At 37.0% G+C, this 12166-nt stretch overlaps 1 pseudogene; it reads left to right on the forward strand.

Annotated features, from left to right (window-relative positions):
• The first annotated feature begins 2292 nt into the window (after positions 1-2292).
• LOC118796110 lies at positions 2293-8483 on the forward strand (annotated as a pseudogene).
• Positions 8484-12166: the final 3683 nt, after the last annotated feature.

The raw sequence follows: 12166 nt of genomic DNA on the forward strand, positions 1-12166 counted from the left end.
GGCACTTATGGCCTATTAATTCTGTATGTTTTGCCATATAAACAATAAACTGGCTTTAAACTTTATATAATATGTCGATGATATATCAATGTGAAGGAGCACAAAATGCTGTTGATGTATTAGATGATGTAATAAACAGCGTATGGAAGATCTTAATATATATTCAGTTTCATGTCCTTTGTATCATTTTGAAGGTGTCCTGAACACAAATTTAAACACAAAAAGTTTAATTAGGGTCTTTGCATTCATCCCCATAGCATTCCCAGTTTATGTTTTTTTGTCATTTAAATAACTAATGAACTTTACCATTACATTTTATTTTTCACTCTTCAGTATTTTACATGCAGTACCTGGTTTGTTAGTTGTCAATAATGCATATTATTACAAATATTATAGTCACTGATGCATTTGTCTTAGATTACAAAAACAGATTAGCATGGTTTGTGATGAAAAAAATATTTAAAGGATTGATCCAACTACTATTTTTATTTAATCACACAAGTTTTATTGTAGATCACGTAAATCGGATTGAGATTTCCTTTCAGTAACATGCCGCAGACCTACTTAAAATGTCTTTTGCCAAGAATCTCAGGGAGGCCTGATTGATTTATAAAAAGAATAAAATAAAATAAAATAACAGAAGGATGTACAATCAATGAAACCTAAAAACAGATAGTGTGACTTGAAATCATAAGTCAGTTTGCAAAGAAACATGCAACAGTGGAAAATGGATTGTGGTGTCTAGAATTACTTTTAACAATCAGGATGTCTCAGTGTAATGCAATTATTTTTTTACAGCAGTACTGGATATTCAGTCATTCTGCAAGTGAGCCCCTTCTGGCTCTCTTTGTCACACATTAGTGAGACCATATGTCAATGCAATAAAGATAAGACAAACATACCAGACTTGCATTTTTCTGATGACTAAAAGGATAATGTGGACATCCTGAGTGATGAGGGGGGACCAAAATAGACAATAACAAAAATGAAACAATGTCAAAATTATTTGAAAATAGGATTTTAAACAGAGCCTGGTAAGAAATCCATTATACAGTGCTTGTCCCCACCTTCCTCTAGCCTTCTGTCTACCTTCACCTCTTAACGTCTTCTTTAAAAATCCATCACAACAAACTGGTACACACCCCCACTACCAAATATGGACCTACTTTTTTAAATTACCAGGTCAATGTCCTCTATGCACTGCCCCTCTCCATATTTGGAAGAGTGGTTCCCTTTATTATAAGACTGACAGGCATGGAGATCAGCTTGCTTTCAACAACCAAAAGGTAAGCACCCTAGGGCTGGCCACTCTAATTATTCTAACAGTGTCTCAAGATGTACCTGTTTGATCTTTATTATGATTTCTACAGAACTACTACAACTGCATTTCTTCATTTGGATAGATGTAAAACATATAGTAATTAAATATTACATTCCATTTCCCACGTGAGCTTTAGTCATTTTTACTTCCCCTGCCAAATATTGCTAAAGATAAAGATGAACATTGAAGAGTTTGTTTCATTCATAGGGGTAGGACATTGGTGGTGTTTTCTTAAGTGTGGAACAACACCAGGTAAGAGTCATTACCTACAGTTGAAACAGATGGCTGTTTCCTGTAAAACATTTCATTTTTAGAAACCTTAGCAAAACATTTACCTCACAATTATATTAGGATAAGATAAGATAAGATAAGATAAGATAAGAGAGCTTTATTGTCATTGTGCAGGACAATGAAATTACAATGAATTATTAATTATTAAATACAAAGCTATGCTTTAGTTTAATTGACCTTCATCTTGGAGAATTTGTTTTTTGTTCAATGCTAAATTTAGTTTAATTAAAGTTGCTTAAATTTTTCCTTTAATGATTAGCTTCAAAGGTTACCACTTCTTGTGGTATGAGTTAATTAACAAGACTAACTTTGTGATTAAATCACAAAGAAATAGAGTTACTATCCATAGCAAACAGTGGGGCATATTTTAGTTTATTTTTTTCTGTTTGCATTTTTTCTAAAAGGGGATTTTGGGGTAGATAGGAAGTCACGATCATAGCAAAATATGAACTTGCATAGTCAGCCTTTGTCAATGCCCCAAATCCAATCCCAAATTGGTGGACAAAAATCCATGATTAAAATCTTACCAAATACATTTTCAGGAGCAATAACTCTTAATGCCCAGTAATATTACAAAGAGGACCAGGAAAAGGGTGCATTCAGAAATTATCACCATAAAGTAATGACCTGCTGTCCTCTGTGACACCTCTTCTTTTATTGCATGTTTGACAGATTTAAGCATGCCTGATGCGGTGATGGAGGAGTTTGGGGCGATAGCCCCATACCTGCGCAAATCTGAGCAGGAATCTCTGGAGGCCCAGACTCACCCCTTTGACATGAAGAAGGAGTGCTTTGTCCCTGACCCTGCAGTGGACTACGTCAAAGCTTCCATCACAACCCGAGAAAGTGACAAAGTCACTGTTGAAACTGAATATGGGAAGGTAGGTCTGTTGATCACCGCACACATTGTGGTCAGGAAACAACTAATCACTCTAAAAAGAGTAGCATTACAGCATCACTTCAGCCACAGGATGGGTCTGACATGTGACTCCATAAATTTGGAGTCCTCCAATTTTATCATGTGCATTACTAGATGTTCTGTTCAGCTTTTATACTTTGTGTAAAACTTCAGTTATGGAACATTTGTCCCTAAAATCCTGAACAGTGTCAATACCAGTGGCGGCTGGTGAGCTGGAAACAGGGGAAGCTGAAACATTACCTTTAAATCTATCAGTACTTTCAACCTGTTCCCATTTATGTTCCTTGATTAACAATAAAACAAATAATTCACAGAATAATTTACACCAATCGCGTAAATGGATTAAATGAGTGTGCTCGCTAAACAGCACAGATTGTCTGTAGTTTGTGTGCTTGCGAAAGCTACAACGTGAGATTGTTTAATTAACAAGGATGGCATTTATCGATTTAAATTACGTTAAATGCTCATGACACATCACAGCTTTTGTGAGGTCTGTGTTCTAAACGTTATTGTTCATTGCACTCAACCTAGCCTAAAAGTTTATTCTCAGTAATTTAAATCGATCTAACTAAATTTAGCTCTGTTTTATAATTTGAATTTTGTAACACAAGAAAGCTATAATGTGAAACATTTAAGAGAAAGCTTTGGGATTACTTGCCACTTAATTGTTCAAATTGCCATCCTTGTTAATTAAACAACCTCATACTGTAGCTTTCACAATAGCGCACAAACTACAGACAATCTGCGCTGTTTCGTGAGCATTGAATTGAATTTATGCTAATCTGTTTTGTGTCTATTTTCAGTGGAGAATCTGGTGCAGGAAAGACTGTAAATACAAAGAGAGTCATTCAGTTCTTCGCCAGCATTGCAGCTGTTTCAGGAAAGAAGGATGCAGCTTCTGAAAAAAGGTGAAGTTATTAGCCTAAAATACAGTATAAATTAATTCTTTTTTTAGAACTGAGTACCGTAAAATACAGTGTCTTAAACTATGTTGTGTGTAGTCTGTAAATGTGTGTTCACGTGTGTGTTAACTGTTTTAAATGCAAATACTGAAAGCCTGGGTGTTTCTTCTCAGGGCACCCTGGAGGATCAAATCATTCAGGCCAACCCAGCCCTGGAGGCCTTTGGAAACGCCAACACCATCCGAAATGACAACTCTTCAAGATTTGTAAGTGTCTTTCTCTTGCAGACTGAATATTCACAGAAAAAGCATCTTGCAAAAATATCTTTGTGTAATTTAATGTATTTTATTTGTGCTATACATTAGGGCAAGTTCACCCGAATTCACTTTGGAGTCAGTGGAAAGTTATCCTCTGCTGACATTGAAACTTGTAAGAACATCCTCTGAAATAATTTTATTTTCATTGAAGGAATTATGTCCTTTAGATAAAAGCTGTAAATGTAATGTCATCAAAGTCTTTGATCCAACAGAGTGTATTGCTTTTTTCCTGTGTTTCAGACCTTCTTGAGAAGTCTCATGTAACCTACCACCTGAAAGCTGAAATGAAGCCAAAAGAAGCCAGAGCTGCTGGGTGAGTACCTCTTAAATCTGTGCACGACTGAACAGATGGTTTAATCACAGTAACAAACTGCAAATCTGACACCTGTCACATCTTTCTTTTAGAAATCACCAACAATCCCTATGACTATGCGTTTATCTCTCAAGTAAAGACAACAGTAGCATCTATTGATGATGCCAAAGAGCTGTTGGCTACTGATGTGAGTGGTGTAATGAATATACCAGAGTTGCCTGATCTGATGGGCCTAAACTCTGCTGACCTCATCAAGGGTCTGTGTCATCCAAGGGTCAAAGTGGGGAATGTGTGGGTCACCAAGAGACAGAATGTCCTGCAGGTAAGAAAGTTAGTTTCCCGCTCATATTAAGCAATATGGAAATCATTACAAACATGCTCATTGTTTATCACACTAAACACTAAATCACAAGATCATAATATGGAATTAACTATGGAATTAACTTTCCTACAAATATTTATGGTTTTTAGTTTTCCACTTAGCTCACAGCTGGACTGTAGATGACTTGCTTACTATACCCATCATATCTAGATTTGCAGGTGTATTACTAAATTGGTGCTCTGTTAAAGGCAGTGTATGAAAAAATGTTTCTCTGGATGGTGGTGAGAATCAAACAGCGGTGGACACCAAACAGCCTTGCCAGTACTTCATTGGTGTGCTGGATATTGCAGGATTCGAAATCTTTTTTCCCTCTGGGAAACTTCACACTGAAACTTTGAATGTGTCCAAAATGCATTCAAGATCAATTAGTCTGAAAGCCTCAGAGTCAAATACAAACATATTTCTTTGCTGCAGTTCAACACCTTTGAGCAGCTGTGCATCAACTTCACCAACGAGAAGCTGCAGCAGTTCTTCAACCACCACATGTTTGTGCTGGAGCAGGAGGAATACAAGAAAGAGGGTATTGAATGGGAGTTCATTGACTTCGGCATGGACTTGCAGGCTTGCATTGACCTCATTGAGAAGGTGGGCGGGTGACAGAAAAAAAATTCTTTGTAATAAATTCTTCATGCAACATATGTGGTTTATGAAACTTGTATTTCTTATAGAATTAAAAATTATGATGAATTTCCTCTTACAGGTCAAGAAGTCCATTTTATCAGTATCTACAAAATAAATATTGGAAATCCAATATTGACAATCATTAGATGCCTTTTTATATTTGTAGAACATTTGTAGAACAAGCTAATTGTAAGCTTCATAACACACCAGGTTCAATAATCAAATCATGAGAAATACACACAGTGTTGCACCAGGAGAAACTGCAAAAAATGTCAGATACTTCATATCTATTGTATTTATTTAAAGTTATGTTTGTTTTGTTCCCATGTTCTTCTTTCAGCCCATGGGTATCATGTCCATCCTTGAAGAGGAGTGCATGTTCCCTAAGGCCTGTTATGCCACCTTCAAAGCAAAGCTATATGACAACCATCTGGGAAAATCAGGCATCTTCCAGAAGATTGTCAAGGGGAAACCAGAGGCCCATTTCTCCCTGGTTCACTATGCTGGCACTGTCGACTAAAACATCTCTAATTGGTCGGTGAAGAACAAGGACCCTCTTAATGAGACAGTGGTCGGGCTTTTCCGGAAGTCTACTCTTACATTACTGGTATACCTTTCTGCAAACTACGCTGGTGCAGAATCAAGTATGTTTATTTTCAATAAAAAGGCACTGATGATAGAACTCGTACAACAAGTTATTTAGTTTACTTTCTTGCCACGTAACAGACTTACGTACAGAACATGTCTGATGGTAACAACAAAGTCAAGTGGACTGTTAAAATTGTACTTCAGATGTATTAGAATTAATTTTTACCAGCACATTATCAATGTTGTGAATATGATGTCAGCCAAAAAACTTATTATTGTATATCCTTATCTTTTATTCTCTGAAATGAATCATTTAGCCCAAGAGTCTGGAGGCAAGGGAGGCAAGGGAGGTGGAGGAAAGAAGAAGGGCTCCTCCTTCCAGACTGTGTCTGCTCTCCACAGGGTGAGTCAAAGGACTAAATTTGCTGGAAATTAAATTATGGTAGTGGGAATCCATCTGATAATGCAGATATACTTATCTAAAGAATAATGCTCACAACATTTATCTTAAGGTACAATGAGTATTTAAAATCAGTTACATTAATAATATTACATGCTATTAAGTTGGTATAAAAGACCCTTTGCGGCCATATCACAGATCCTGAAGGAAGGAATAGGCATGTAGCCTATGAATGTTCACTCTCATGCACTACTGTACTATATATGTACAGACTATAAAAGCTTTTCCATTTCATTTCATAATTCCAGTGTGTTTTCCCCATAGGACTGCTTTATATTGTTGTTAATATTTAAACATTGATAGGCTTTTATTAGCCATCCCATAAAACATAGCTGCAGTTGCTTTCTAACTAGATGAGTATTACTTATGGTGCTGCATGTTGATGTGTTATTTTCTCACGCAACATTTTTCATGCAACCATGAGCACAAAACACAGATCTTTCTATGAAGTTAATGGATGGCTTGCAAGGTACATCAAGCAAAAAGAGTAACTCAGCTAAATGTCAGTGGCATACCATGCTGCAAGTGAGAACTCAATACTATAAATATCAAATTTTCAGACCGTTTGCCCTTGGAAGGAAAATTACTTATCTCCTTCAAGTTTTAAAGGTGCCAAATACAGGCATGACACTACAGACACGCTAAATGGGATCTTTTTATAATTTTTTTCTGTAAAGGAGGCACCAATTAGTATGTGTCACTGAATTGCTATTACTAGAATACTGTTAATTCCTTAATTCATATAATGATGAGGTCAAAGTTTACCTTGCCACTCATCATGAACCTAAACAATCATATATCTATCAATCAATCTAAACTGCTCAGACTAAATACTGCAACAGTGAATGATTTAACACAAACTTGTCTTACTGGATAAAGGACATGCACATTAATTGGAGTTGTATTTTTTCCAAATGCAAAAGGCTTGATCTCAGAAAATATTTCATATGGAAAAGAAAATATGAAATGTAAAAAAGAAAAGAAATATGAAATGTATTCTTCTTCAGAAACTTTCTTCAGAAGGGGCCCATGATTGCAATACATAGCTAGCAATACATAGCAGCAAACTCTAAAACTACTTAAGACTCCTAGTTTTGACTCATGATTACTTATGTTTTATAAAAAATAAAAGCAGGGAAGTTCAGCTTATAGATGTCATAACACATTTGGCACTTTATGTTTGATTTCAAAAGAAAACATATATATACTCATGTTCTGTCTAGAAAACTGAGCTTTTATATGTTTTAAACCCAGAGGAGAACCTGAATAAGCTGATGACAAACCTGAGGTCCACTCACCCTCACTTTGTGCGCTGCATCATCCCCAATGAGACCAAGACTCCTGGGGCCATGGAGAATCCACTGGTGATGCACCAGCTGCGCTGTAACGGTGTGCTGGAAGGCATCAGGATCTGCAGAAAGGGCTTCCCCAACAGGATCCTCTATGGAGACTTCAAGCAGAGGTAGAAATTATTCATAATTACAATCCACTGAGACAAAATTGTGATCAAATTACCATGACATAATACATGTATTAAAAAGTAGACTGGGTAGGTACAGAGAAGGCACATATCCTGTAGGGTATGTCATACCGCAGATACATAGACCAGTAAAGCCACTGTTCAAATAACAATTCACATTGTGCGCTGAATACATATATGGATATTATTATTAAGGACAAGCATAAGAAGGACCACGTGACAATGGAGCAGAAAACCCATACCAAACTGTGCCCCATGAAATTCCACTTAATGAAATTTTCTTACTAGTCTCCAATTGCATTCCCCATTATAGATATTGTATCCTGAACCCATCTGCTATCCCTGAGAGACAGTTCGTTGATAACAAGAAAGCAGCAGAGAAACTGCTGGGGTCTCTGGACGTTGACCACTACCAGTACAAATTACGACATACTAAGGTATGAACACAGAATAGATGATCCAACATGAAGGAGGAGTTCCTGGAGCTGAAAGAGGCATATGCCAAATCTGAGGCCTGCAAGAAGGAGCTTGAAGAGAAAATGGTCTCTCTTCTCCAAGAGAAGAATGATCTGCAGCTTCAAGTTCTTATAAGTATTTATAAGAGCAACGACTTTAGAGCAAAACTTTGGAGGAGGCTGGTGGGGCCACAGCTGCCCAGATTGAGATGAACAAGAAGAGGGAGGCAGAATTCCAGAAGGTGCGCAGAGACCTTGAAGAGGCCACACTGCAGCATGAGGCTACAGCTGCCACACTGAGGAAGAAACACGCTGACAGTGTGGCTGACTTGGGAGAGCAGATTGATAACCTGCAGAGAGTGAAACAGAAGCTAGAAAAGGAGAAGAGTGAGTCCAACATGGAACAGACTGTTAAGTCTAAGGTAAAAATGTGATTTCAATTAAGAGTATAAAACATTTCACTACATTTTGTGTAATAAGGGCAGACTGGGTTGCATATCATATTAACCACCTTTAAGTCCAGATTCACTGTGATTGTAAAGTATACTTTTACAAGTATTTTACTTGCCATATTCAAATACATGAATCCTTACAGCATATTTCATATTTATTTTTATATTTCAGACAAATTTAGAGAAGATGTGCCATACTCTGGAAGACCAGATGAGTGAATGCAGAACCAAGGCTGAAGAAGGCCAATGCACCACCAATGATTTCACGATACTGAAAGCTAAGCTACAGACTGAGAATGGTATGTATGTTCATAATTACACAACATTTTCTGAAGACAAATATTTTAGTATGAAATTATAACATTAGTGATTATATACCACACAAGGGGAGCTTGCCAGAAAGCTTGAGGAGAAAGACTCAATAGTCTTTCAGCTGACCAGAGGAAAGCAATCCTATACTCAGCAAATTGAAGACATCAAAAGACAGCTGGAGGAGGAAGTCAAGGTAAACTATTAACAGCAGAAGACTCTTAAAATCTTACTTATTCAAGCATTATGTATTAGTTTATTTCTTGAACTGAAATGGAACTGATCCCAACTGTGGTAACATAAACAATGTTTAACACACAAGCCAAAGGTTTCCTTTTTGTCTAGCGGCACGCTAATGCTATCTTTGTGGTTGTAACGTTCCCACGTTTAATCTTGTTTTCGATAGCATTATATAATGTTACCCAAGTACAGTATACTTTTAAATCTTAGGCATGCATCTGCTGTTATTTCTCGCATCCGGATATATTAGCTTAACATTGCAAAAGTAGCAAACAACATGACAGAATCTGAAGCGACCTTCACCTTAACTTTGTTAACCGTTACTGTTATATCCTCTTCCTTCTGATTGCCCTCGCCACTCCAAAAAGGCCTTTGTTTTGCTCCCCTCAAAGGAGAAAGTGTTACTGTCCACATTAGACTAAGATTTTCCCAAACTTACCCTTAATTTAAATGACAAAACAAGCCCAGCAACCAACTTCGCTTAAAGCTTTGACGCTGTCCATTTTCATTCCTCTTACTATGCCACACGTATTGTGTTATATATCTGAAAAGTATTTGTAAATACGCTTGCATTTATAAAGTAATTGTTTACCTACAGCCAAATTTCCCCACTTATTTAACACGAACGGTTAACCGTAATTTAATTCCCCGCACAACTAACGGGCACCGTTGCTAGGTGATTGCTTTTAAGCACACAAAGCAGCAGTTGAATTTCGATTTTGACACCTAACGTTAACTTAAAACCGCCGAAAATCGGTCAAACGTCATGGAGAGTGGCGCTCGGAGGTGTTTAGGAGTTAATGGGGGAAGATGATGTCAAGGGTGTGAGAAAAACAGAGGCAGTTGACTTACTCAACAGTAGGAAGTGATTTATTGAGTTATTGATTACTTAACTTATATTTTCTCGATTCAGTGTGTTCCAAACACAGTAAACAAACATTGTTGATGGCCATTGTTCCCAGTTTAACATATACAGTCGACATCAGCTGTCACAGAGAGTGTCTAAACCTTGAACTAATAATCAGAGATCGGTGGCGCATTCCCCTGATAGCATGGAAATGAACAACAATGAAAAGAGAAAGCTGACTTTCCTGTTCATCCAAGGAGGAGAAAGAAGATTAAACTGCAGTCATGGTTGCGGTTTAGACAAATGAGAATGGCAAATTAATCAGCTTGGTTGAGAAGAGGCCGACACTGTCTAGCAGAGAAACTATACAGTAAGAAACTCATGAAATCTGATCTCTGTTGGGAGACTAAGGATTACTTAACATGGTTTAGCTAACTTTAAGATATTTGTTCCATGTTAGCCTTCATTATACATTATTAAGGTAGCATTTGAATATAATCAGGCCATTCAAGAACATTCTGTCATTGAGAGGTTATAGTATCAACTTGAAAAATCATCCTTGTACTCTGAAAGACGCATTAGAAAAGCTCTGTATTCTGTGGTTATGTTCAATACATATATCAGTGTATGGCGCATTCATTGGTCCTGGTTTTTGCTCAAAGTGCTTGACTTTGTGGGTGTCTGTGGATTTTTTTCCCCCACAGCACATTCACTTAAAGCTGCTGGTGGATTCTGACTGATTTTTTTTTTTTTTTTTAATTTGTGGGATATGTTTTTGTTTATTCAGTGAATGTAGAGTGGGTTCACCATTTGCATGAGTGTCACTTCTGATCATCAGCATGACTTTACATGATCATCTCCTTGCAGATGCTGCTTTCATATATAAACTGTGGCACATTTTCTTTTTGTAAATTGGAGAAATATAGAAAAAAGGTATGTGGCATGTTTTGGTATATGACATTCTATTTGAATACATTATTGTAAGTAACCCTCCAAACCCAAATCATTAATGTGGAACTTAATGAGATGGGTTGTCATATCAACCATATCCCCTGGCTTAAACCAACCTCTTTACCTGAATACTAGTAAATTAAGTAAATAATTATTTACTGGATAATTACTTGCAGTTACAGAGTAACTTGAAGAAACACACACTTGAAGACACATTCTGCTTACTGTACACTTAATGTAGAATGACCACGACTGAATTTTTTGTGGTATTAAATTATGAAGTTCAAAATTCAATTCAATTCAATTCAAAATAAATCATTACAGAAATAGTTTTTTGTAATGTTTTTCTTTTTATTTCATGTTTAATAATCACATCACTAGTTAACAATTATAACCACAATAAACACTTCTTTCAAACCAAAAAAAAGTTAAATTCAAAAATAAACAAAAAAAAAAAAAAGACAAACAAATCCTGCGAATGATAACTGTCTACTTAACAGAACCCCTTGTCTTCGGCATGCTCTTACTGTGTGTTCTATTAGTTTGTGTGCACATTTGGTATGCTCTACTAGCAGAAGCAGGACTAAGGGGCTCATTGCTGCTTTACCGGAGCACTCTAAGTAACACAGGCCGACCGACAGCTACTTTCAGTCTCACACGAGGGTGTGGAAGGGCACTAACATTGCCACCATACTCCAGGACTGTGTGTGTAGGGAGCAGGGCACAGGGGCACCCTCATTCCAAAATTAGAGATCTCCCCTGACCTCGCTTCTAACTTTCTCCCTCTGCAGAGCACCCTGCTCCTCAATGGCACGTTGAATTTCAAATTTTACACCTCAATTTCAATCCCATTTATGTGGATTTATTTAAGAGGCCTGTGTTGCAATAGGAGAGGCTTTAACTTGGAATGGAGTTAAGACTGGGGCTGACAACGGTTTTCTGGGGAGACTGAGACTTTGAGAGATTCAGTGAGATACTATGCACCTTCTGTGCTGACAGCCTGCTACCTGCTTGTACCCCTCACATGCTCCCTACCCACACACACACATACCGCGTTGTGGCTTGTAGAACAAAATAAAAACACATATATGCATCTTTAATACATTACATTTCAAAAACATTCTTGTACTTCAGCCCTTTATGAAAAAAGGCAGACTTACTGAATTTCAAAAAACACCACTCTCCAGAAATGGTTAAAAAGGTAAATGAATGTAAAAGTTGTACTTAACATCCATATGACCCTAAAAATATATTTTTTTTTCCTGTGGTGATAGAGTGTATAAACAGTAAGATATATAGCTATATACAACCACGTGAC

This window comes from Megalops cyprinoides, chromosome 2 (genome assembly GCF_013368585.1).
Source record: "Megalops cyprinoides isolate fMegCyp1 chromosome 2, fMegCyp1.pri, whole genome shotgun sequence".
In the NCBI taxonomy this organism is placed as follows: domain Eukaryota; kingdom Metazoa; phylum Chordata; class Actinopteri; order Elopiformes; family Megalopidae; genus Megalops; species Megalops cyprinoides.